Below are 25,418 nucleotides of genomic sequence, written 5' to 3' on the forward strand. Positions count from 1 at the left end.
AATAGAAATTTTTGAGAAATTCCTTTAAAACGCTGTTCATCCTACAGTTTTGGTCTGATTTCAATATCACTTGGCACACAAGTAGACTACACTAAGATACATAAACAAGTGCATCGGTTTTTGATTTCGCTGAACGGTATTGTCATGGTTACTAAAAATAGAAATTTCTGTGAAATTCCTTTAAAACGCTACTCCTTCTTCAGTTATGATCTGATTTCAATATAACTAGGCTCACAAATTAACTACACTAAGATACATAAACTAGGGCATCGGTTTTCGATTTAGTTGAACGGTGTTGCCATGGTTACTAAAAATAGAAATTTCTGTGAAATTCCTTTAAAACGCTACTCATCCTACAATTATGGTCTGATTTCAATATAACTTGGCACACAAGTAGACTTCACTACGATACATACTTTATTGCTGTCTGTTGCAAAGTTTCAAATCCAAGAGCTACTTTTCCTTTGTCACACATACAGATTAGTAGAGCTACAGTCTTATCAGAGACTTCTGGTTGTGTATATTTTATCAAAAAATTTATGATGCACTTACATATGATAAATATTAAACATTCTGAAAATTTCAGCTTCTTGCGCCCATTATCATTCGAGAAAAACTCTTTGTCCACGATTTACCGGACAACCCTCGTATAAGTAATTTATATAAATATAATGAATAAGATTAACTTCATAATTTTTTATTCCTCATTCACAGTTTTCCAGCAATAAAGCTCTATGTAGGTGAAAATAGGTTTATAATCTGTAGATTTTTAAGGGTAATGGCCTTAAGGTAGAAAGAAGTTTCCACACAAAGAGGGAAAATATCATTTCTAGGTTCTTGTGCAGAAAGAAAAAAAGGATGGTTATTTAATCCTACTGGATTTAATCCTCACCGAAACAATAGTCATCTCTAGTAGGTAATGTTTATAACAATTCAAATAATCCTAGCTAAAGCAAACCTAAAATCACGATATATATACAAAAATTACAAATTTATTTTTATTGTTGCTTTATTCACCACTTAGCCAATCCTTTTTAAACTTTAATATACTTTCTTGCATAATGTAGAATTAAAATAGTTTAAGTTAACGAACAGTCAAAGAATGTTCTGCCAAAAACTATAATTTCTCCCACAAGATTTCCGTCTTCCCATGAATAGAAGTAATCAGTTTCAAAAGATTTAGTGTTCTTTGGAAAAAGCATTCAAAATCAAAGTTTTGAAAAGTGTGCTGTTGATCCTTATATATATAATCTGTAAAAGACAATTAGACAAAAGAATTCATTCAATGAGAATTAATAAAGGATTCTATCTATGTTGAATACATCAATTTTACTATTAGAAAGACAACTTGACTGTAAGATCATTTTTATCCTAACAATATTTGATCAGACCGTTGCTTTTCAAAACTAGGTTCATATGATCCGTATCTTATTACATTCCCTAAATTCATTTCTATCATATAAATAAGTACGACAATGATAACAAAAATTGTTGATAAAAGGGTTGAGAGCAACATCTCTTTTGTCAACTACCTTTTCAATGTATCATACACAGTTTATATTTTTGTCTTTCACAATAAATCTGGTATGCTCAAAAATGTTTGCGAATGATCCAATAATAGAAGCATCCTGTGATCCAATAATAGAAGCATCCTGAATAAGTGATGTTTCTCGGGTATCAAAGATTTTTTTTAATGTCAACATTTTGCGTTTATGTTGAATAGTCTAATGTACAAATTAAAGTTGTTGTTAGGTCACATGCTGAATGATTTATCTGATAATTTTGAAGCCAATATATGGATTACTCTGATTAATGAAATATGTAGAGATACATGTACCAAACAGTATTCAAGCTCAAAAGTCCATTAAATTTCAATGTAGGAAAAATAGGAGCGGAGCAAAGATGGACCTCCAAAACATCAGATATGGAATCAGGTACCATGAAGGAGTAGACATCTCTTCCCGAACGGCCACACCCGCGGTGTGCTCCTTTTCATGTTCGGAAAGTTACGGAAAAATCCGTGGACAACTCAGTGTGTATATAAATACAAAGAGTGGCATGAAGTGGATATGAACAGAACAATAAACAACGATAATTTACTCCTTTATAAACCTAAAAGATATTGTATGATTTTCCCAGTTTTTAGCTCACATGAGCCAAAGACTCAAGTGAGTTTTTCTGATCACATTTTGTCCGTCGTCCGTCCTTCTCTCCGTCCGTAAACTTTTCACATTTTCGACTTCTTCTCAAGAACCAATGGGCCAATTTTACCCAAACTTGAAATAAAGCATCCGTAGGTAAAGGGGAGTTTAAATTGTTAAAATGAAGGGCCAAGTCCCCTTCCAAGGGGAGATAATCAAGAAAAGACAAAAATAGGGTGGGGTCATAAAAAATCTTCTTCTCAAGAACCACTGGGCCAGGAAAGCTGAAATTTATGTGGAAGCATTCTTGGGAAGTGTAGATATTAAATTGTTAAAATCATGACCCCCGGGGGTAGGGCGGGGCCACAATAGGGAATCCAAGTTTTACATAGAAATGTATAGAACAAATTTTTAAAAAGTCTTCTTCTCAAGAACCACTAGACCAGGAAAGCTGAAACTTATGTGGAAGCATCCTTGGGTAGTGTAAATATTAAATTGTTAAAATCATACCGGGGGTAGGGCGGGGCCACGATAGGGAATCCAAGTTTTACATGAAAGGGGAGGGGCTAGGGGGCATGCAAGAGGGGAAATTTGGTAAAGAACTTCATCACCCAAGTTACTCAGGTGAGCGATGTGGCCCATGAGCCTCTTGTTCTTGCTAATCCTGGTCTCGGTTTGCATTACATGTATTATGAAAATAATATATTACGTTAATTTAAGACATGAACATTCTAAGAATATTGAAACCTATCAGTTCCTTCATCCTTATTTCATTTCATAAAAATAGAGTCAGTGAAATATCTAACTATGAAACAGATGTGGTAGATTCTGTGGTGTCTTTTACATGTATTTCATATTGACCGAGATATATCAAGTCGGCATAAGAATAGAAATATTTATCGTTATTTGATAAAACGTCATCGATAAATTTGAATGTCGATTTGAAGGGCACTGCAAGTGTATCTTTCTCTCATAAAAAAGTATTTGTTTTTTAATAAATTCTACTACACAGGAATATAAAAAATTGTTACCAATAAAGGAGCACATTGAACCTAATTGCGTTCCCCGAAAAGATCGGTTCCTACATGCAGTTTTAATATTTGAACTTTTATTCTTTCCGTAGTTTTTATCATACCTTAGTGCACATGCATAATGAAATTAACCAGCAATACATGTATACGTAAAATAATATACAGTGTATTAGATTTAATAATTATTGAATTAAAACTTTCACTTAACACTTATAACGGGAGAAAATTGAAAGATTTAAATGCTCGATTAATCTGCTTTATATGATTACCTTAATACTTGACCTCAATACAACCTAAAATGAAAACTAAATGATTAAACACCCTGATTTCTCTAGCTTCTGTGTATTAACGGTTACAAAATGACTACTGAGTTATAAAAAGTGAATAAGTTTATGATTACAAGGATGAAGTTCTTAGGCCGCATCTTATTTATCTTGGTGGTTCTTGAAGTCGCAGTTGCGAGCAAAAAAGAAAAGGCTTGCAAAGTGACAATGTGGCAACCGACACTTGCTGTTCAAAGACTGAGTATTTCCCCAGTGGTGGTTCTTGGTACCATCTATGGCTACATTGCACATAATGACAGCACAGTAGAATCCTACCATGCGTTATACGAAGTGAAATGTGTCTTAAGAAATGATAACATCGAAGTGAAATCGGAAATCGTCATAGAGAACATTTATCCAAGGAACGGATGTTCCGGCACAAAGGAGAAGGTCCTGAAAGATGAAATTTCGGTCGTTGGTCTTCGACGGCTGGAAAACGGGAATTTTGAATGGCATGAAAAGAACCCTTTGGAGAGCATTTCATTCAATGCATCATATGATTTTGTTAACGAAGTTTCACAAACATGTGGACTGCAAAACTGGACAGTACCACTAGGAAGCAATGATGTGGAATGCCAGGTATGTGCTAACGACCTCGGTATTGTTGGAAATGGAGAAAAATGTGTAATGGAGAACTTAAGAAACGAAACCTGTGCAGAAATTCCGGAATTTAAAATCTTCAGTCATTGTAGTTGTGATCATGCTGCAACTGGTGGAGTTATATTTGGCGACAATGCTTCAGCTCTTAAAGCAGATATTCTCTTTGTTTTATCCCTTTTTGTACTGAGTTTTTGTTCACAGAGAAAACTTCAATTATAAAACTACATACATTCTGTTCATAGTGATTTTATTGTTACAAACAAATAACAATGCATATATGTATAGTGAGCAGTTTTGATTATTTGATGTTACAAAGTGTCTGACAAATGAAATGATTATATTTAACATACATTTCGAAAAGATGTTTGAAATCGAGTAGGTTATATAATCGAGAATAAGTAAAACATTTGGATTTCATGCAAAGAAATGTTGAATTCCATTTAAAGAAATGATTTTAGTATTAGTCCTGTGACTAGCAGGTTTTTAGGTTAATAATCCAATAATCCTATTAGCGTTTAAATCCCACGGCCAATAGGCAGTTTAAATATGTGCCGAGAGAACGTTCTATTAGGCAGAAATGTGTTACGGCAGATCCATACAGTTCTCCACAGGCTTCACAGACCTCCAGAAACATTTTGAAGGATTGGCCATCAGGAAGATTGCTACAAAACAAAGAAATGGAATATCATACAAGATGATTATGATTATGACATGTTTAATTCACTTGAACTGATTACTCTGAATAAAAATCACAGATTTGTATACATAGTACGAAAACTTGTTAGTTTTTTCAACTAAATCCATGTCTATCGTTGGATAAGTGGCAGATATTACCCCTGAGGAAAAGTATTTTTAATATGTTCTTATGTCACTTAAGTTTTATGAAATGAGGTGAAAGGATAATGTTCTTAAAATTGTCAACCTTAAATATCATAACCTTATTAAGTAATTGCAAAATCCTAGATAAATGTAACACAATTTTTTTTTTCATTGTTGGTTTGATTTCTTCCTGAAATAAATGCTTTTATGCACATTTCTATCATTTTTACGAAAAGCATGATGAAATGATAGGAGAGTCAGTGTTAAATCTTACAAAAGGCAACACAAACAATGAAATTAAGCAACAGCAAAAATAAAGCTATTGTTATTTAATAGTCTTTAATCTATAGTTTATTTTCTTTGCGAGAAGAAGAGCTGTTTAAAGAATACATTTGTATTGATCGGGAAATCTCATAGGTATAAGTTCTTATAAAGAACAAACAGTCCAGGAATTACATTACAAGTAATAACAATGCGTTTATAACAGCTTTATCTTTTAAGCGTAAACCATATTAATTGTCAAGAATATAATGTTTTCATTTAACTATTATCGTTTTCTTTTCTATATACATGTATATTTTCACAAGAATTTCTATATTGAACATGCATATTTCCATAGATCAAGTTTCCGGAAAAAATCTGAGGAAAATAACGGTAAACAGGCTCAAACTAAAATTAACAATAAAAGTTTATTATTATTAAAGTTTACTTAGTTAACTACAGTATGAAAGTTTTTTCATAAGTAAATCTAAGTTTTCGCTATAGTGTATAAAAGTGGTTGTAGTATTAATTTTCATTATATATTTGTAGATTGTTATATTTTTGGGTTTTTTAGATAAAAAAAATCTAGGAAAAGGTTTAATATGCATATATGCCGATTTTAGAAAAATTATTTAAACCAATACGTCCGAATTGCAAATATCATTTATTTTCTATGACTTGTAGAATTCGATTTCGTTTTTTATCACTCTTACAAAAATCTATCACATACAATTATAGCATTTTCATGAGGTCAAGTCTAGTTCTTATCCCTTCATATCGATCTTAGAGAAAGATATGTAGTGTGCAGTAAAATCATGGATTGACCAATATTACAATTTTTTTATTATACAATGTAATGTCTTTTAATAATTACCCCAATAATTGCAATATAATTTTATATCGTATAAGAAAACGTTTGCATATCAGGTAACTTACTAGTAGCAGAAAGAAAAAGGTTCACATCTTTATAAATTGCATTGTAAAAATCAATGCTTATTCCGAGAAATCAAACAACAGCTCGAAACACAATTGAATTTCATCCCCCAAACAAAGTCTGTTAGATCTATAAATAGTTTGTGATAGAGAACTTTCCTTATAAGATTTTTTTTTATTTTCTTGGGAGTTGTTAACACGTTTCAATAAGATCAGGCAATGTATAAATTCTTTAGGTGGGGTTCATTTGTTTACGCATTAAAGAACTCGCGAAAATGGATTTGAAATTGTATGAAAATTGTGGGTGTTTTACCAAGTACTGATCAATGTCAAGAAACTTAAACATGATCCACAAAAAGTAAAAGAAAAAACATTTGCTGAAAAATACTTTTGTTGAAAATAATAAATACTTATACTAGATAAAACAATTAAGTATTTCTATGATTTGGCAAATTGAATAATATTATCGAAAAATGAAATGCATATAAATTTGAAAACGATAAAATATTGCGCATGCATAGTTTAGAATTAAATAGAAAATTGATATTTGATGGTAACAATCTTAAGAGCCCAAGCATTAAAAAAATATATTAAGCCCAAGGATTCAAAAAATATTTTACCTTTTGAATAAGGTTTGGTTTTTCTCTTTTATGAGATGGGGGACGGGGTGCTTCAAGTTATAACCAACTTGTAATAAACAGATTTTTAAAAATGTTTTTACAAAATCTGTCAGAGAAATATGCTTTTACAGGTAGATTTGCCGAGAAAAGGTTGTTAATGTGCATATAGTTTATCCTAAAGACAAAGGTCCATCGTTTGGCGCAAATATGTTTCTTATCAAGAATTGTACATATTGTAAATATAGCGGAATATGTGTTGAATTTCATGTATGGATTTCGAGTAATATAAAATTAATATCATAAAGGCTGCGCTAACAAATTTTTTAAGGATTGTGAAACAAAAAATGTTTAAGAAGTATATGTCATGATAATTTCGTGTTTCTTGGATTTAATAACTTTTGGACTGAAATATATAGAGACAACAGACAGTATTCAAGCTCAGAGGTCCATTAAACAATACACATTTTTGAACATAGCAAACACGGACCTCTGAAATATCAGAGGTGGGAATCAGGTGTCATATGGAGAAGTGAGCATCCCCTGCAAACCGTCCACGCCCAACCGCTGTGTGCTCATTGTCATGATCGAGAAATAATAGAAAAATCCGTCGACAATTCAGGTTGTAAATAATGGCCTAACAATTCAAATTTAAAAAATTAGTCAGCATTTGACTTTGTGATAAATTGTATCTGCTGACAAGGTCACTGTTTCGACCACAGAACTTATGAAATGATGTGTTTAACCGAGCTAGACTACCGATTTTCTTGTTTCATTAATTTATTTGTCAATAAGCTTGTAGGAAACTTCTTTTTCTAGTAAAATATCCAAATATGAAACAAAGATATCAGACTACCGGGTATGTGATATCTTTTATTTAAACTTCACCTGAAAATATTATCGACAAAAGAATGAAAATAACAATTGTTAACTGACAATACGTCGTTAATATATCGCCGAGTTGAAGCCCACAGCAAGTGTGTTCTTTTTCAAGTACAAGATTTTAAAGTACTCCTACTCCCAATACATTCCAATTTTGTTGACAATTGATTTCGAAGCATAAAATTGATGTCAGCTTAATTTTGCCCTTGTTCTTGTTGTTTTAACATGTAATTGAAAGAAAGGAATGTCTCGAATTGTGTTAATTTTTGGTGTGTAAATTACAAATACTTGCACGTGGGCATATTCCTACTGCTTCATGAAAAACATTCATACGTGCAAGTCTGAGTGATTAACACACCAATATCTCACACAAAACCTAAAATCATTCCTTACACTGTTCCATCGTATTCCTTAAGTGGATTTGATTAAGGACACCAGTTGAAGAATATTTTTATAATTCCTCATATTTTAGGTGTTATAATATGAAAAAAAGACAAATTAAAAAATTAAAATCACAGACTACAGTTTTGCAAAAGTTCATAAAGAGCACGTAAGCAGTCATAATAATTTCAAAAATCGTAATATTCAAACATTTGCATTTAAAAGGACAGAACTTGCAATTTGTGTTTTTCTATATACAGTATATCTAAAATGTCTAAAATATTGCAAAATTCAAATTTCTGGGATATATAAACTTCATTTGCTTTTAATTTCATAGTATCTTAGAAATCTCTTTAGTTTCATTTGTTAAATAATCCCACATTTTCCAGGAAATTACTTTTCACATCATAGTTCAAAACACATAAATACTCGGGCCTCCAACCGTAGTTCGATCAGAGGATTATTTTCTCCCAAGCGTCCTGCTTTGACAGAAACCTTGGAGTTTAACTAGTGTACATTGTCACGGCAGATAATCGAAAGATTTACTCGATTTGAAATAACAAAAAGTGTCCCTTCTTTGGAAAGGGACCTGTCATTATTTCTCATTTTTAATTGCTGTCATCAATTATGTAATGATTTATAAATATACAGCCTCACATGGAGAATCTTTGGAAGTAACTTGCATTACCATGCAACTTCCTCTGGCGCTTCGCACAAAACAAAATTTTACCTTGTATAGACTTTGAAAAGGCGTGTCCTGCTAAATTGTGTATGTCCAGCCTGGCTTATGTACTATGTATTGCAATTCTTTTGGACACAGATATTCTGTTCCAGTGACAAGTTAAATTATTGTAAAGAGAAAATAAGTAACACTTGAATTTAATTACATGTAAGTAGTTTATTCTTAAATACATACGTACACTGACAATCAATGTTCTTTAACATGCTAACTTAATTTCTACTACATGTATATCATAAATATAAAAATATCAAATTTGCGTAAATGTATATTTATGCATATCCTAAATGAACTACTTCAACATGGGAAAATTAATAACATATATGAGATTGTCACCAGTAAAGAAATATTCTTACCTTCTAATGGCTATCTCTAAGGGCGATAATTTCCTGGCATTGCACATAAGAAGAATTCCACAAAAAACTGTTAAAATTTCTGTAAAGTGTAAAGTCATATCTGGAAGACGCTTCAATTCCCGATTTGGCAAATATCTTTGAAAGTTTATAAATCTCGTATATCTTCTCTTTGAATAAGGGTACCAATATTGGAAGATAACACAAGTACTCCACTTTATAGAAATCTATACTTCGGATCTCCTTTCAGTGTGAAAAGATTAAAAAGAATGCTTTAGTTAGAATTACATAAGAATGATAAATGCCTGTATATCGCCAATTAATAATTTTGAATAGCGTTCTTATATATGATTCCAGATAGCTTAAGGTTCATCAAGCAATATACATGAGCATTTGATTTTAAATTCTCTTTATACTTGTAGTAAAAATTTGTTGCTAGTCGGATTGATTTCTTTTTCACAAAAATATATCCTTATATACTTCTAAGATAAAGTGAGCATTTCAATATCATTTAATATAAATTGCTCACGTTATCTCACATTCACATTCCCTTACCTCAACGGATATTATGCTGTAATCTGTTGTTAAAAAGAATTATTTTAAATACAAAATTGACAAACGTCATGCCACACAAATTGGAATTCATCAATGAGATTCGTTTTTGTTTTTTCCAAGACGATATCTATAAATATGTAATAAAAATTGGACTTTTGTTTTCAATTGTTCGGTCAGTGAAAAAATACAATTGAAATCGATGTAAACCGTCGATATCTGTATAATTAATATTCATTGGGGAGAGTTCTTTTCATTCTCTTTCAAATGCAGTCGATTGACTTCTCTTGGGAAGTGGAGATACCACTCCTAGTTTAGATACGAGATAAAATTAGATAGAAAATAAATTCAGTAAATCGAGTAGATAATTAATAAAAACCCACGTTCAACTGTAATAAAATAAAGGATTCTTTTTAGATATCACTTTCAATATCGAGAAATCAAGTAACTTAAATCTAGAAAAAAATATCTTTATTTTTAATCCATAATTTTCCATACATTGATTACACAAATGATAAATGGACACCTACACTTTGTAACAAAATTATTTTAGATATGGTACAATCAGTTAAAAGAACTTTGGGATAGATGATATAAATATGTTTGTTCGTTTGTTGTTTATCGTCCCTATGAAAAGTATTTTCATCCATATTGATACGCTATACCAGGGGCTGCAACTCGTCACTAACAGTCTCATCCTAAAATACCCATTTGCAAGTCCCACAGGGGGTTTCAAACCCAAGACGCATGGACCAAATCCTTACTCTGCGACTCTAGAGCAAATGATTTAACCACTGCACCACGCTGGGGAAGATATCAGTAAAGTATAGTTGAACAACTTGCACTGTGATCATTTGAAAAGTAGGCAACAAAATATCATTACACTCTTCTTGATGAAAAACAAAGGCAGTAATACGTATTTAACCTCACCATACATTACATTTCACTTTATATCTTAATAATGGATGCTGCATGTTTTCTTATGTAGAATTGCTTTCTGACGCAGTTTAGGTAATTCACAGTAGGCTATCGTGAATAGCATCTTAGGAAAATATTCTTTAAAAATAACCTTTCAGCAGTTTCAAGTTTACTACGGCACTTTTGACTGTGGGAAGAATATTTTTCATAATTCGCCTTGACAAAGATGAGAGATTTGGCTGAAATAATTCTTTTTCTCAATTCCTCAGATGTCTTTTATTAAATTCAAAATCCATTGTGTAGTAAATGTAATTTTGTGCCTGCTTAAAATGCATCTTTGATCCCATATTCTTTCCAATACTTGGTTAATTGAAACAGATCGTTCTAATAAAGGCATGTCACACGTGTCATGAATTATATAAAGTTTTGTTTTCAAAGTATGTGCTTATTATATATTACTTTTCACATATACCATGACTTAAAATTGCTAAGAAAATTAAATGTCAGTGAGCATCCCACTGAGCATTGGAATAATTAAGCTGACCTATTTGCAATTAAATTGTTCTGAACTCTAACTAGTTTCATCAATTTTTGATTTAATTTTAACAAATGTTATCATATAAATATATATTACCTTATCCTAGTAAAAAATCTAGCATATAATATTTATTATTGAAAAATCCTTACAAAATATTAAGCGATAAGTTCTTTTTTACCTTTCGACACTTCTAGAATATCTTATTGTGTGTATCACAAATCTACATGTACCTAAGAAATTAAATTCTATCTTGTATCATGCTTTTTGTGCAACTGATTTGCTGATCGGTTGAATGTATTGTATAATTTGAAGTAATACCTGGTAGCATAGGGATGTAGAGAGGGACTGAAAGCTGTTGCGGTTCTGGTAAATTAGGCTTTGTTTTAGACTGTCCCTGTGGTATCATTTATCTCTGTATGTCAGTCGTTAATGTGCAGAACAATCCATTCTCAAAAGGACACTGCATGTCAGTGCACCCCACTACAAAGAGCATATTGATTAATCAGTGAAGCATTCGACATCCATCCAATGCAAATTACCTTATTTCCGTTACGCATAGAATTAACTCACAAACCCAACACACAATTGCATTACTGTGTCCTCTCCAACTCCATTGCGAGGGGATAAAAATCAGCTCGTAGTCACTTTCTTGGCGCAGTGGCTAGAGTATTTGCCCTAGAATCGCAGAGTTGAGAGTTGATCCTTTCGGGTGTAAATCCATTGCGAGATTTGTAGACTGGTCCTTCGATTGAGACTAAACCGATGTCCCCTGTCCTAGTTACCCTAACAAAAAAATAGTAAACTATAGTTAACTATTGTATTTTTTTGTTAAACTATAGAAAATCAAAGTGTCAAAGTGATTACTATAAGAAGTCAAAGTTTTCATAGTGATCAGTATGGTATCATAGTTATCACTATAGTTAATCAAAGTAATCAAAGTTTTTCCATAGTAAATCAAAGTTTTCATAGTTATCACTATAGTAAATCAAAGTGTCAAAGTGTTCACTATAGTAAATCAAAGTTTTCATAGTGTCAAAGTGTTCACTATAGTTAACTATAGTAAAGTATAGTTAACAATAGTAGTTTTTGTTAGGGTAGTGTTGGCACTAAAAAGTTCTAGGGCCACACTGCTCAGTTGTTGTTATTGTCGAGTACTGTTCTAAATCTATACTTCTCTAACAATACCTCGTAGTAATTTCAACTTCAAAGTTTTGCCATTGACCATATAAGCAAATGTCCGCAATATCATAGCTTTTGAAAAAAAACGTTTTGGTCGTTAAAGCTGAACAGTTCCCATAAATACTAAAATAGGCACTGTCAGACGGGTATATAAACCGTCCGATTTCGTTACACCCGATTGCACACTCAAACTCGTGGCAGACATGTAGTACTCCTTTCGTGGTCTTAGATTTTTTGCCTTTATTTATGTTTTTATGTGCATTTTCTGTTTGTAAATGATGTATTGACCTGTATTTTTCATGATACTTTTGTCCTGTTTTGGACAAAATACGTAAAATTTGATAATTTGATCGAGATTGAGTAGCACGCGGTGTGTAAGATACACGTCTACATTCGTCGGATCTCTACAGTGAAATATATTGAACTGATTAGCAATCTGCTCCTTATATACGGGTTGTGGGGTGAGCGTTGAAGAATGGGAAATATGGCGGACTATGCCTATTTACGAGTAGTGTTCAGCTTTAATTAATCTGTTTGTTGACATTTGATTAAAATAAATTAAGATGGACGTACAGAAAGCTACAGTTTATCAAATTTGACGGAATCGAACAAAAAAAATTAATAACAAGAATTAATTGGAAATTTTCTAAGTCCAAGGGACATAACTATGTCAAAAATGGCTCGATCGTACCCAAAACAGAACTTGACCTAGATATTTTTATACAGTTGATAAATCTGTATACCAAATTTTATTTCAATATGTGCAACCTCTGCAAAGAAAATGAATGGAAACTGCAAAAATGGAATTTTTTTAAAGTCCAATGGGCGTAACTCAAACAGAATTTGACAAAGATATTCTTATGATATCTGCATTCCAAATTTCATTTCAGAGGGTGCGAAGGAAAGATAATGAACGGAAACTGATGGTGGACCGAGAAAATTGATCGACAGACAGACAGCAACAAATCAATATTCCCTCCCTTCTTCAAAGGGGGCATCATAATTAATCTTGTTGATTACTGAGTGTTAGTTTTGTATGTCTTTACGGTTTAATGTATATGCCTTTGAACCATGTTTTTATAATGACAAAACCAATAATATTAACACAGTCTTTTTTCTTGAATTAAGTTTTTGACGACTTAAACCCATTTTTTTAATTGTTTGTGTGTGCGTGTGTGAATAAACCTAAATAAAGCACCAACTATTTATTTTAATTCGAGGACATTTTAATTTAAGCATTCAAATAATATTCAATTTTACATGCACTTATACGTGTACTTCATCTAATCTAATGCCTTCTATTGACAATTTAAATTTGACTCATATAACTATCGCCTTGCTTATCTCTCGGTCATGTAAAACAACACTTTATTTGTTATATGCATGATTTTAATATTTGCATTTTTAAAACAGGTTGCTCTTGAGTCTGATAAAATACATCTGTAAAGAGAAAATACGACGGTTGGCATCTGGCTCCACTGAGCTTTTTGGCTATTGGAAGTCGAATGGATTATAAAAGTAAAGGATTAATAATTCAGGGATATTTTTGACTTTATTGTATGTTCTGGGTAATGATATATAAGGTCTTCCAAATCTAAGGTGACCTTTTGCTATCTATTAACGTCTGTCATCGTGTTTCTTAGGTAAGCTTTTGAATATCTCCACCTTCTTTCTGAAATGAATGAGCCAATTTAATTCAAATTTAATATCTAATATAATCTTAGGCTTAAAGAGAATAAAAAATATAATGTTAGGTGGGTGGGGTTACTTTGTACGTAGAACAACCGTATCTTTTCCTCTTAGCAATTTGAAAGCTTAAGTTATATTCTCAGCATAATTCCTGATCTCTCACAATGATACTTCCGTGTATGGTGTCATTGCTCCTTGCATACTTTTAGTTTCTAAATCATATTCATAAGAACAGTATTGATTTTTAATTCCTGAAGTCATAAATTTGCAGCAAAGATATTTTTTTAACGGAACACTTACGGATTTAACCCTTCTAAAACAAGAATTGCAGCTTATTCTTATCATATCACTTCAAAAAATATGTATTTTTTACGCTAACATTTGTGCACTTAAATTTTTATCTAATGATTTATCATAACATAAATATCATAAATATTTCAGTGACCAAGATTATAATAAAGATATAAAATTTTGAACGTCTTTAAACTTTTCTCATTGAAAAGTATTTACAGAAAACAATACAATATAAAACTATAATGGAAATTTGAAAAAATGCAATCTTAATCATTGTTTTTGTAACATTCGAATGTTTTCTCCGATGAAAACGGTTGCGTGGGTTTTTACTTAATTATGGCTTTTTGGTAGTTAAGAAGAGTTCAAATGCCTTTATGTTTGTAAGACATTTGTCAGCTATTTCAGATCTGGGCACCGGTATTCCTACGCAAGCTGATCAAGCTTTTTCTAAGGAAAAGAAATTGTTATTTAAGGTATGTCGTTCGTGAAATTTGTTAAATCAAGGATTTTTTGAGAAGTATATTTTGAATAAGTACTCATATAGTATGACTCAAAATCGCAGAGAAAATAGGGGGTCAGTGTGCATCTAACTGAGCTATGGTACAATTAAGTTGACCTTTTTTGAACTTAAAGTTTAACTCTTTGGTTAATTACTTTAACCTTTATCATAATTTATCAGCTATAGTAATGGCATTTAATATAATCTCATTTTACGTAAAATAGATTGAATAATATTTATCATTGAACAAATCTTTCGAATTAATGAGCATAAATTATTGAGTGACCTTTTTGCACTAAAATTGGGGCATTAAAAATAAAATAGGCAATAAAATATTTTCTTGTATTAGACTTTTTACGTCTTAAGTGCTCGTCAGTCACAAGTATCGAGTTATTTAAAATCATGAAAGAAAAAGTTGGGGTCAGTGATGTTAATTTTGAAATATTGGTCAAAACGTGTGACTTTTAGGCGAAAAACAGTGTAAATTTTATCAAGACTTATTTGACATATGTTAATTTCTCGGCAAAGTTTGTTGAGAGAAGTTGTAAATTTTGTTCTAAAAATATAAATTGAGACCTATATTATATATTCTTAGCATATCATAACGGAAAATATTCTCCGAGTAAAAGTATGTGTGACTAAAGTTCCAAGATATTAAATTTAATAAATGTGCAGATTTGCAGAATTTTCTTCTAAATATCCTTCCACCAAAAGAAATAGCCCCTCATAAATCTTGCTTCTTTGTGGATTTTAGCAGTTTTTTTCATTGAATGCTGAATAATATACATTGTTGAATTTGAATATGTTATAAAAATTGAATTATAATAAACAGTTTTGAAGTAAGAGGTTTTATGCTATGGTATTCAAAGAATACAAAACTTTAAGGGGTATGCACGGTTAGACCGAAAAATATTTTTTAGCCAAAAGTATCATTTTACAAACTGTTTTTATCATTGTTTATAACGTTTATTTCTAAATATATTCGCAATTCTACTCTGACAAATCATGTGTGATTTCAAAAATGTATACTTTAATTTATTTTTTGAAAAATAAAACATTAAAATATCTTGTCATTGTGTAAAAGGATATCAAATAATATTATTTCCTTCCCATCAAGAAAATTGTTGAAAAATTTCCTTTACGGAGAGAAAAAAATAAACCACATCGTCAGAAACTTAACGTTTCCCCAAATATGATTTTTATAATTCATGTTAAAAATGTTTTATTCTGGCAATCACTGAGGTAGGACGTCTATGGCACTACGTTCCAAAAGGCAGAGAAAGGGGGCGGGGGGAATTCTGTTTAAATATGGAATTTGTTTCATATGTGAGACTGAATATTCTGCTTTGCACTCATGAGAAAAAATTAACTTTATTTGCCTCTGCGAAATAAATTTCATATTCAACTACAAAACATTAAATATCTTCTATGTAATTGTCAGTAGAAATTTTGTTTTTATTCCATAAAGCCAGTATACCCAATGAAAGATGTCAGTCATAAAGCTAACTGTACCACTGTTTTGTTTTTGTTTTTGTTTTTTTTTACATAAAATGTCCTGTGCCAGCGATGAACAGTATATATCATACCTAACGTTCATGGTTCATCATTAAAAATTAGGTATCGCTTTTTGGTCTATAATTCTGGTCACTGAGTTGATTCAACATTTGTACTCTCTGCGTTATTGAATCGATCAATGCTATTTTACTTTTAGGCAGAAAGTTGGGTTTCCATTTTTTTTCTTTGTGTCAGTTTTTATCTATATTTTGTTGTGTGATATAATTTATAAAAGTTAAAACTCTTTTCATGAATTGTGTATTCGTCTGCGTAAATTCTTATATAGGAATTTTTAGCAATGTGGCAATATTTACATCGATCATTCATAAAAATTCTATTTTCATAAGAAATAACTATCATCTCTCTATAAGAGTGCATGAAACATCTTTAATAAATACATCAAGAAGAGGATATCTTTATCTAGCAAAGGTTCATTTCTTTCTATAAAGCTTTTGATTTATCATTATTTTTTTAAGCTTTTGTTCAACATATCTCGATTGCCTTACTTATTATCTGGTCATACGAATGTGATTATGTACACTCCTTCAATAGGTCTCAGAACTCATAAATATACCTGGGAATTCATGCATAGGCGCTCCTTTTTAGTCTGGTTTGATCTAGTCGTCAAAATATTGGTTATAATACTAAGTATGTTTTCTTTCATTTACAACTCTGCGTTATGAAAATATTAATGCATTTTATAAACACCTGATTCCCTGATTTGTTTTCTTTTTAGGACTGAAAACTAATACAAGGGTAAGAGGATATCAAAATTATATTCCTTCCTTCCCTTCATGAAGAGTATTGAAAAAAGTATCCCCTGACCTGACGAAGGGAGAAAACGATCCACCATGACAGAGACTAAAACTGCAACAGTTTCTCCGAATATGTTGTGAAGAATACATGTTGAAAATTTTTTAATCTTAAACCTATAGTTTATCACATAAAATGTCAGCTATGGTAAATGGCTTGTCCGAAAAACCATAAACAGCGAACAGACTTAAGTCAATATTTTGATTGTAAACTTCTTGTCATATGTTATACATGTGTTATTAAAAAATTGCAGGTTTGTTTTATATTTTATTCTAAATATGAAGCAAAAATTCTGTTTTATTATCAAAGTTATTTCAAAAGTTACATTGATTTGAAATTTTGACTAAAGTCTGCTGTCAGTTTATGGTCTTGGGGCCGGTATCTGCAATGAGGCAATATTTACATGGTTCCCAATGACCATGATTTATTTTGCAATAATTAAACATCTATACAGTAGTACATGAAACATTTCTTTTTAAAAAAAACATACATATATAAACAAGAGTATATCTCTCGCAAATTTTTCACTCATATTGAGACGCCACCACTTGCCAGTGGAGAGTTGGCTGCAAATATTGTCCTCTACTAATACTCGGCACTCAGGGTCATAGAGCATTGAGGGATATCCTATTAACATCTCTTTCACTAAAGTCTGTTCTCAGTTTATAGCCCTGGATATCCTATTAATTTCAAAGGTGCATCTCTTTTTATAAAGTTTATTATTCATCGTTCTTTTTAACTACATATCCCGATCGCGTTATTAATCTTCTGGTCATGCGCAACTACATTATGTATATATGTAGTGACTGGGTGCACTCCTATAACGGGGCTTTTATTTCTACGGCCACGCCTCGGATCAAACATACCTGGAAATATTTGCATAGGCCCTCTATAGTCTGGTTTTGTTCTAGTCGTCACAATATTGGTACATGTAGTTCTGTGTACTTTTTTCTTTCAGAATTAACTCCGAATTGTAAGAAATGCATTTAAAAATGCATTAATTTTTTTTCTTGAGTTTTATTTGAGGATGAAAAAAGACACATCGGCTTGTTTGTCGTTTAACATACCTTTCGATAATTTCTTCCACTCATATGGAGACTTCACCACTTGCCGGTGGAGAGTTGGCTGCAAATATTGTCCTATTTTAATGCTCGGCACTCAGGATCATTGAGCACTGAGAGATCTTTTTGTGTCAGCACCTTATGCGACACGGAACCTCGTTTATACGGTCTCATCCGAAGGAATGGTCTCCCACAGTAGTATTCGAACCCGCGACGTAAGGATTGACTCCTTACTCCGCGACTCTAGAACAAACGCTCTAACCACTGCGCCACACAGGCGACGTGATACATCGGTAAAAAAGGAGAAAAAAAATAAGGCATTGTGTCTTCCTTTATTAGCTGTCTGTGGATTGAAACCCAAATAAAAACAATTTTATTTTTTAGTTTTGTTTTACCTCGAGCTCACAGTAAATTAAGAATTAATCATTATTCATTATCTTTTCTTGATTTTGATAGAGAGGTAAGTATTGATTACTTATATGCATTTTTGCTTGATCTCAAGAAGTGAAAAAAGGTTATTTAAGATTTTAAGATTTAAGACTTTTTTAACTGAACTGTTTACTTTTATAAAGTAGAGTTTGTTTATAAAGTTCTGTATGAGAATGGGGAAACACTTGCTATGGCCTTCAATCGACATTCATTTATAATTATTAACAATTTACATTAGCCGTTTTCATTCATATGTTGACGCAATACATTTTTCCATTGAACTTGAATTCAAAAAAACTCATGTACACATTTGTTTTGGCTGTTATACTGATATTGGCCAACTAACAACTAAATTGTATGAAAAATGAGATGAATTCATCTTTTTCATCGTCAACTTTCCTTATTCAGCAATATTTCACTATTACCTGCTTATGGTGTGTATTTCTCCAAACGTATTTACTATTTAAGAGCTTGCTCATAGCATGATCAATTTTTAAAGCCAGGCATGGTTCTCACTGATAAGATGATGTTAAAGAAATTTTTAGCAAATTAGTTTAAAGGTCTTAGTGTCTAACCTAACATATCAATGAGTCGCTATTGCCTTACCTATTTTTTTGTTTAGTATAATTTATTTATACCTAATTTCACTGCAAATTTTGTCCTATACTCGGCACTCAGGGCCATTGAATAGGGAGGAATCTTTTTCGTTACTACAAGTAGCGGTCTTAAAATATGACCGGGGAGTGAGATGTTTGGCCTGTTGATGAGATGTTGGACGCTAACGTCACACTATGGCGCGGTCAGCTAAATCTTAATTGCATTTGTTGCTGTTTGACATACGTGTATGACAGAAGAGATAAAATGAATAAATAAAGGGTATAACAATACATTATCAAAGTTTATGTCGAAACATTTAGTATAATGTTTCAATTTTTTTGTGGAAGCATTCAGTATGATGTTTCAAAGTTAATGTCGAGACTTTCAGTTTAATGTGTCAAGTTTGTTTAGGAAACATTCAATATAATGTTTCAAGTTTTTTGTGGAAACATTCAATATAATGTTTCAAAGTTTTGTGGAAGCATTCAGTATAATGTTTCATAGTGTTTGTGGAAACATTCATTATATTGTTTCATAGTTTTTTGTGGAAATATTCAGTATCAAATTTCATAATCATGTATTAGTGTTTGTGGTAACATTCAGTATAATGTTTTTAAGTCTATGTCGAAATATTCGGTAAAATGTTCAAAGTTTGTTTGGAAACATTCAGCATAATGTTTCAAATTTGTTATGGAAACATTCAGTATAATGTTTCAAAGGTTTTGTGGAAACATTCAGTATGATGTTTCATTGTCATGTATTAGTGATTGTGGAAACATTCAGTATAGTGTTTCATAGTCATGTATTAGTGATTGTGGAAACATTCAGTATAATGTTTCAAAGTTTATGTCAAAACATTTGGTATAATGTTTTAAGTTTGTTTTGGAAACATTTAGTATAATGTTTCAAAGGTTATGGAAACATTCAGTATAACATTTCAAAAGTTTTTTGGAAACATTCAGTATAATGTTTCAAGTTTTTTTTTTTTTTTTGTGAAAAAGGTTCAGTATAACGTTTCAAGGGTTTTTCGGAAACATTCTGTATAAATGTTTCAAGTTTTTTGTGGAAAAAGTTCAGTATAATGTTTCATAGTGTTTGTGGAAACATTCAATATAATGTTTTAAAGTTTTTGAAGAAACATTCTGTCTTTACTATTTTATACCTTTGTAGAAACATTCTGAACAATGGTTTACTTGTTTAAAGATAAAAAAAAAATGAAAATCATATCAGTAGAAACATTCTGTTTCATATTTCAATTTGAAGAGGAAAGAACTTTCAGTATTATGAGAAACTTAAAATAGATATTTAATAATTTGTTTCATGCAGTACATGTAGCATGTCATCAAGACTGTTCTGAGAGTCTCAATGTAAAATTGTTTCTCATTTTATTTGGGTTCCAGTATCTACATATTCCTAGGCTTTAGTAGTGCATTACATTCATACACTATTTACCATGGTATTCTGTTACTAGCAGTACATCGATGCCAAGGGCCAAACTGAACTATAAAGTGATCAACACCTAACTTCATGCAGTACCATCTAAGGCACAAAATGGAGAGGCAATGGATCTACAAATTTCAGATGGCGGAAATTGTGCATTATTGGAATGACAATTGCGAAATTGTTGAAACAGTGCTCTCAAATCGAACCTCTAATGCGGATATATGATCAAGCGATCAACAAGATCATTCAAGAATTTAGGTGCTCTGGACATGGTGCCAGCTGTCTTCATAGTAAACTATTGGAAAATGATGCCACCAAAGTTTGAAATCCACACCACCAGGAAGGACAAGCTACACCTCAATATGCTCAAGCCCCTCCTATGGATTCTATGTGGATATCTGTGTTGAACGGCAAATATCATTTTCTCCAACAGGTACTGCCAAGGAACATCATATAGAGTAGTCAGCATCTGTCATTTATCTACTGTATAAAGTAAGATGAGGCAATGCATTAGCTTCTTATGTAACATTAATTTTTCTATCATTAATGTTGTAAATCTGGTCATGAGGCCAGCAAATGGTTTATCATATATTGCACAATGTACATCCTCTATTGTCATCAACTCTGTATAATTCAGCTCAATTTTTATGAGGTCAGCACTTAGTTGCTTTTGTAAAATGTATTTTAGTTACTGAGCTTAGTGTTGATGTACTTGTAATGTCTCCATAATCTGCTTACTAATGTCAATGAGTTCAGCATTGAAACCGGCCTGCATAGTCTTTGAGCTACATGTAAGATGATGGCTACTCATTTAATTGTATGTTTAAATCTGCCAGCATAGACTCGAATTAAGATACATAGTTCAGCGGATAGCTGCTCATGTAAATTGTATGTTAAAATCTGCTTGCATAGTCTTGAGTTAAGATACATATTTGATAGCTGTTCATGTAAATTGTATGCTAAAATCTGCTTGCATGGTCTTGAGTTAAGATACATAGTTCAGTGGATAGCTGCTCAAGTAAATTGTTTGTCAAAATCTGCTTGCATAGTCTTGAGTTAAGATACATGAGTTCAGCGGATAGCTGCTCATGTAAATTGTATGATGAAATCTGGCTTGCATAGTCTTGAGTTAAGATACATGAGTTCAGCGAATTGCTGCTCATGTAAACTGTGTATAAAAATCTGCATGCATAGTCTTAGGTTAAGATACATGAGTTCAGCGGATAGCTGCTCATGTAAACTGTATGTTAAAAATTCTGCCTGTATTGTCTTGAAGTTAGATTAAGACCTTCATAATTGGCTTCCCTTGATCCACAATTGAACAGCCAAAGACAATTCAAAAATTTGGTTTGAGGGGTCGACAAATGAATTTAGCCCGAGAGAACGGTCAATAACAATTCAAAAATTTGGTTTGAGGGGTCGACAAATGAATTTAGCCCGAGAGAACGGTCAATAAACAATATTATCACAGATAATTCAATTTGTGCCGCTATGAGAAATATATTATATTTTACACCTTAGGATAATTCCGCATATCCCTGCGCAGTCTGCAGGATATGCGCCTTTATCGCAGCACAATTATCATATAACCTTCCATTGCGAAAGCGCAAGCGTTGCTTTTCTTGACAGAGTAACCCAATCAAAATACTTGATTTTTTTGCGCCATTTTTGTTAGCCTGGTAGTGCCTTGAAAAAAAAAACCCACCACCCACCCTTTTTGGGGGTTTTTTGGTTTTATATTATTTTATAACTTGTCATACGTTTCTTGGATTGGCGCAATTGTTTGGACGCCTCCAAGGATTTACTCATTTATGTTATATTTTATGCATATTTACATGTACTCTGATATATTCACTGCATGTAAATTTCTAGTCAGTCTCAGGGGGATCACACTTGTACCTTTCACCTATGTACATGTAACCTGTATTGTTTAATATTAGGTGATCCCCCTTAATGATTTGTTTTAGATTTTACTTTATGTCATTGAATTAAATGACATAATCTACTTAAGGGGGATCACCTAATATTAAACAATACAGGTTACATGTACATAGGTGAAAGGTACAAGTGTGATCCCCCTGAGACTGACTAGAAATTTACATGCAGTGAACATATCAGAGTACATGTAAATATGCATAAAATATAACATAAATGAGTAAATCCTTGGAGGCGTCCAAACAATTGCGCCAATCCAAGAAACGTATGACAAGTTATAAAATAATATAAAACCAAAACCCCCCAAAAAAGGGTGGGTGGTGGGGTTTTTTTTTCAAGGCACTACCAGGCTAACAAAAATGGCGCAAAAAAATCAAGGATTTTGATTGGGTTACTCTGTCAAGAAAAGCAACGCTTGCGCTTTCGCAATGAAAGGTTATATGATAATTGCGCTGCGATAAAGGCGCATATCCTGCAGACTGCGCAGGGATATGCGGAATTATCCTAAGGTGTAAAATATAATATATTTCTCATAGCGGCACAAATTGAATTATCTGTGATAATATTGTTTATTGACCGTTCTCTCGGGCTAAATTCATTTGTCGACCCCTCAAACCAAATTTTTGAATTGTCTTTGGCCTAACGGCCTCAGGCAAACACTTCGGATCTTGGGTCCGACGAAACGCATGCTGCCCTCAAAACTAGTCAATAAATGTATTTTTGTGGATACTTCTAGATATTCCTGATGCTCTTTTAGTTTCGCGAAGAAATCTAGAAAAGTAATGCCATCTCGAGCAGGATCTTTATTTTACACAAGGCGACACTGATATATAGTTTAAGGACTTTATTGTATCTAGATGTACAATATGTCGAGAGAATCTTTACTTTCCTTGTGCACTTACTCCTTACTAATATTGATTATACTGTTACCATACAGAAATTCAAAATTACCCAAAGTCCGGCAAATACATGCATAATAATAAGAATTTACCAGAGATCTTGTCTTTTGTGCTTGCTTTTAGAAGCACCTTATAAGGTTAATAGTATGCACATTAATTATCTTTTGAATTAATTTTTTTGGCAACAACACTTTGTAAGCTTGACGTTCATCAGCCCTATGGGATTCTGACACCACTAATTAGAATTACTGTGTATTTATAATTACTTAATATGATAATATGAGAATATTCACACATTCGTATTTTATTACTTATCTGATAAGAACATTATCGTTTGTGATCCCTGAAGTCTTGAATTTGCAAAAACGATTCCTTTTTGTGAACTTTTTATCAACAAGGATTGCAGCTTTATTGATGTTATTATCACTTCAAACAATGTGTAAATTTTTATACATATATGTGCACTACTTTCGTTTAAAATGGTTTATTGAGAAAAAATACTATATAAATACTTCATGTGTCCATAGTTATAAAGCAAAACGAAAAGGTATGACGCTGCAAAATCTGATCTTCATTGAAAAGCATTTTACATAATCAGGATTATATTTACCAATGTAACGATAACAAATAATTCTGAAATTTACATGATGGTTTTATAACAATCAATTGACTTAATTAATGAAGACAATCTTCTCCCATGAAAGCGTTGTTACTATGCAATGGCTTTTTGGCAGTTAAGGTAGGTTTCAAATCCTTTTCTGTCTGTCAGACATTTGTAAGCGATATCAGAGCCAAACATTTCTCCACAAGCTTCGCAAGTTTCCATGAACACATGAATCGATGTTCCAGGTGGTACATTTCTGAAGAAAAAAAATTAATTTCTTATTTATTTGTTGTTTACTAAATTTCATATTTGATGTTGTTTTCTAAAGAATTCAGAACATGAAGAAATCATCCATCTGTAAAATAAATTTACAAAATTAAAAATTCCCGATTGACCCTCTCATTAGCTTTTCAACATGATTTTATGAGCCAGGTATCTACGTAGGGATATTAATGCTATGTATTATTTTATCTGTTAGTCTTGTTTCAAACAGATATATATTTTAGTTAGATTTAATATCTTTTTTTCAACCACGCCTTGAAATAAAGTAAATTTAATTGCATATGAAGGTATCTACATAATCAACACACAGGGAAATCACAAAAAATAGTGTAGCATAAAGAAACTCTAAGAGAAATAATTCATTTTCCTCGGTTAGCAGAAACCAAAATCCCACATGTTACTTCATATTTGTTGCTCAAAAATAATAAGCTTAACAAATGTATCCAATGAAATTGAAAGTCATGTCAGGATATTTTTTTCAGTTCACACATTGTCATACAAGTGTGAATGTGAATACTAATATTGACGTAATCTTTGGCGCTCCTTGTCAGTTTTAATTTAAATTTTTATAAATTAAAATTCCTCACCTTCTGACCAAAGTACTTAGTAACGGGTACTGTTGATATGATGACTGTATAGTATTCAATAGTACTACAAGCAGAATGGCCATTTTGATTCCTCTTACTGACATGCTGTTGCTGGATGTGTCAGAGCGTCTAAAATATGAAAGAAATAGCATTGCTAAATTTCTTATGGTTTATGGTTTCTTATGATTTCATGCCATTTTAATGATGATTTAAAGACAATGTAGAGATTGAACATTTTTAAGATATGTGTTTCATAGATTCTTTTTTTACATATATTCCCCAGTCTCTGATTCAGCAGTTCAACTTTGCATAAAAAAGAAATTTATAATCAACGTTTTTGGATGGAGGGGTGGGCTCACATTTTAATTCTTCAGAATTCCCAAGTTTTTCAATACATGAACTCCCAAAGGAAACTTTTTTCAATAGGAAAAATAAGCACAGAATATTTACTTTATAATGATGCTT

The 25,418-nt window shown here is 31.9% G+C and overlaps 2 long non-coding RNA genes across 2 annotated transcripts; both read right to left on the minus strand.

The window, feature by feature from the left end:
* Nucleotides 1-4,381: 4,381 nt before the first annotated feature.
* Nucleotides 4,382-9,702, minus strand: LOC134253959 (uncharacterized). The gene is made up of 3 exons (XR_009989211.1): nt 9,636-9,702; nt 9,084-9,323; nt 4,382-4,757 (listed from the first exon to the last, which is right to left on the minus strand). It is a non-coding gene; the product is annotated as an uncharacterized LOC134253959 (long non-coding RNA).
* A 14,491-nt stretch (nt 9,703-24,193) lies between these two features.
* On the minus strand, nt 24,194-25,039 carry LOC134253944 (uncharacterized). The gene is made up of 2 exons (XR_009989210.1): nt 24,954-25,039; nt 24,194-24,340 (listed from the first exon to the last, which is right to left on the minus strand). It is a non-coding gene; the product is annotated as an uncharacterized LOC134253944 (long non-coding RNA).
* Nucleotides 25,040-25,418: the final 379 nt, after the last annotated feature.

Source organism: Saccostrea cucullata, unplaced genomic scaffold (assembly GCF_032062105.1).
Source record: "Saccostrea cucullata isolate Sc308-1 unplaced genomic scaffold, CSIRO_AGI_Scuc_v1 ctg194, whole genome shotgun sequence".
Taxonomy (NCBI): Eukaryota; Metazoa; Mollusca; class Bivalvia; order Ostreida; family Ostreidae; genus Saccostrea; species Saccostrea cuccullata.